The following is a 3952-nucleotide window of genomic DNA, read 5'->3' on the forward strand; positions in this document are numbered from 1 at the left end:
TCCCCTTACGAAGGGACTGACTCGGATTAAGCATCTCCAGCATGCTCAGAGCATAGTGCTAAAGGTTGATATTAGTTTTAGTATTTAGATAATTTGAAATTTGTAAAGTGTAATTGACATTTGATGATAAATAAAAGTTGTGTTTATTTATGAGTGAAGTGTTGCAATCTCTTGTCAATCGTTTACTATATTTCCTTTGCATGTTTTGACTTCTAGAATAATTATGTTTGCTATATCATATTATTCGAATATCCATAGTCGATCATATGTTGGAAGTAGGTATGAATCAAGATTGTCGTGAGTTGGTTGCTGAGGTCTAAGCTGTTGGACATGGCTATAACACTCACTAGTGTTCATAAGTTCTGAGCATTGGAATCAACCCACGCTCACTGGAATCACTTCATGGAATTTATCTCGAGTGATCTTGAGATGGTAACATCATATAAGTCTTCAAACCTAGAGATATGATTTGTTGCCTATGAGTTGGTTATGCATTGATTGTACAAAAGCGCATTGGTAACTCGATGTTATAAAACGTGCTTTTGTGTATAATTCAACATATGAATCGAAGTTTATATGTTCCTTCTTGGATTAGAAGCTGATATCAAGGTCCCTCGATGATTTTGTTTTGACCTATGTACTTGGCCCGGTCAGAACCGAATTGATGTGTTCATTTTAGTTCTATGTCAAACAAATCGGAAATCGGGAAACAAACTGTTGGACAATAAGTAAGACATTGTTCCATGTATTTGTCAGGCTGATATCTAGAACAAAGGATTATATGATCACTTACCTTAAATGGCGTATCATCATCTTCTCACTTCCAAGAGACCATGAAAGAGATACGATTGCTTATCGGCTCCTGAAGTCATACTTGCAGTTATAGTTATTAGACTTATCCAAGTGGGAGACTGTTGGATAAGGTGTCTAAGTCCATAACTATTTCTAGTATGTACGTGACCCGACCCGGCATGGTCCATTTGGGTTGCATGGCATCATGCATTTGGATAGACTAAATGAGAGAAATAACACTTGAGGTTTATCAATATATTTTAAGTTCTAATATATTAATAGTATTATTTAATTAGTATTGATCAAGAATTAATTTGGAATTAATTAATTGATCAAAAGATGACTAATTAAATATATGGGTTGATTATGTAAATCATCCATTAGTTGTATAGTGGGCTAAAAGGCTCCATGGATTATCAAGTTGGGTTAAACCCATAGGATGCTCCATGGGAGTTACAAACCCATGGGTCATGGAAATGAATAGTCATGACACATTAGGGTTTACATGGTCTAACCCTTGATGTGTCACACTATATAAGGAACATGTTATCTACCAAAATCGGTTACACTAAGAAGATAAGAGGGCTAGGCCGATTTTACAAGTGTCTTCATTCTCTCAAGAGTCATTCCAAAGGCATTTGGTGTTGTGTGAAGCATTTGAGGCATCACACTTGGGATGCTAGGCTCTCAAGGTTTTCAAGGAATCAAATCAACTACAAAGGTATGTAATCCTAGCCATCCTTTTAGGATAAAAGTTCCCCATGTATGCTAGATAGGATTATGAACCTTGGAAATCATATTTTGCATGTATTTTAAATAAACATAGATCCAAGGTTATTAGGGTTGCATGTAAACTTAGGAAGTGTTAAAATGCTCAAAACCCATCACCTAAAACTAAAACTGCAAACTGTAAGCACGAAGCTTAGTGAGCTCCCCATACTACCACATACCATACACAAAATCATATACTGTGGGCCCCGCCGTTCATCCAGCCCCGCCCGACATCAAATTATATCCAGCATCGTGTTGCACCTAACATCGGTGTGATCTCAGATGGGATGAACTCCCTCATCTGGTCGTCAAGCTGCCCGACTCCAGAGCCCGAGCCTGATCCCTCACCAACACTTGAACTGCCCACTAAACTACATTATAGAGTCACCATTCTAAAAATATACCACAACAATCATTAGGATACTCATCATATATCGAGGGATCACACACACTACAAGTTCCATTGTTTAATCTCAACTCTCCTTGTGTCGAGTACAAATCCTATGCTTTCAGTAGTACGGGCCCATACTACCTTCCACATCTATCCGTACTTTCCTGAAGGATTTCCTTGACTTCACCTAGTCCCTTTCACTACTACAGTTTGTTGCGCTACTCTCATCTTAGGCTTGTCCTACGGTAATCTCTGACCCATTCCCTGCCATCAGTTTCATAAGAAGTCCCTACTACCTCTCCCTAACTAACTCAAAAATACCATTACATATTACTAAGACCAGATAATTCTTCGAATGAGGGGTCTCTCCCTACAACGGCTGGACTCAGACAAGAGGTGCACAATAGGGCTAAACCGAACCTTTTGAAATTATTCAGTTCTCATAACATGTAACTTAGCTTATTCGTTTACTAGTTAATTAAAGATAACTAGAACTCCTAAAAGAAAAAAGCAAGCATCATTTGAGCATTGAGTAACCAAAACAAAACATATCCTAATCATGCCATCATATCACTGACTAATCAATACTAGCATGCAGTTCAATAAGCTCATACAGTAGGCATACAAGGAATCTTTCCTAGATCCTTAGCCCTAATCTAGCATACAATTCACATATTCACAATTCATATCATAATATAAACATGTATGGGTAATTTCGGAGAACTTACTTCAGCTCGGCTGATTGCATGCACCACACCCTTTTCTCTTTTTAAAATCCTTTTTTATAAAAATGGTTTTCTTTTGAAACTGTTCATACCAAGTCCTCAGTTTGAGTTTAGACACACCCAAGAGTGTGCCTGAATCCCTCCAACCAAGGCTCTGACACTAACTTGAAACATCCATAATCCAGAACCCAAATTTTTTTGTTTTTAAGTCATAAATAAACTATAATTATCAAATCATCTTATTAAAACACAAGTCATAGTATCTCAAAACATCATAACACATGTCAAAATATCAGAGTAAATATCCCAGGCTATAACGTAATGTTGTTTGCAATGCAGTCACCCCGAGCTCTTCCCTTTACTACCAAAAGTACCTAATGTTGGATAAGGTGTCTAAGTCCATAACTATTTCTGGTATGTACTTGACCCGACCCGACATGGTTCATTTGGGTTGCATGGCATCATGCATTTGGATAGACTAAATGAGAGAAATAACACTTGAGGTTTATTAATATATTATAAGTTCTAATATATTAATAGTATTATTTAATTAGTATTGACCAAGAATTAATTTGGAATTAATTAATTGATCAAAAGATGACTAATTAAATATATGGGTTGATTATGTAAATCATTCATTACTTGTATAGTGGGCTAAAAGGCTCCATGGATTATCAAGTTGGGTTAAACCCATAGGATGCTCCATGGATGCTCTATGGGTGGTACAAACCCATGGGTCATGGAAATGAATAGTCATGACACCTTAGGGTTTACATGGTCTAACCCTAGATGTGTCACACTATATAAAGAACATGTTATCTACCAAAATCGGTTACACTAAGAACATAAGAGGGCTAGGCCGATTTTACAAGTGTGTGCATTCTCTCAAGAGTAATTTGAAAGTCATTTGGTGTTGTGTGAAGCATTTGAGGCATCACAATTGGGGTGCTAGGCTCTCAAGGTTTTCAAGGAATCAAATCAACTACAAAGGTATGTAATTCTAGCCATCCTTTTAGGATAAAAATTCCCCATGTATGCTAGATAGCATTATGAACCTTGGAAATCATATTTTTCATGTATTTTAGACAAACATAGATCCAAGGTTATTAGGGTTGCATGTACACTTAGGAAGTGTTAGAATGCTCAAAACCCATCACGTAAAACCAAAACTGTAAACCGTAAGCACGAAGCTTAGTGATTTCCCCATACTACCACATACCATACACAAAATCATATACTGTGGGCCCCGCCGTTCATCCAGCCCCGCCCGACA

The sequence above is a fragment of the Lactuca serriola genome, chromosome 9 (genome assembly GCF_051521515.1).
Source record: "Lactuca serriola cultivar US96UC23 chromosome 9, Lser_US96UC23_V15, whole genome shotgun sequence".
In the NCBI taxonomy this organism is placed as follows: Eukaryota; Viridiplantae; Streptophyta; class Magnoliopsida; order Asterales; family Asteraceae; genus Lactuca; species Lactuca serriola.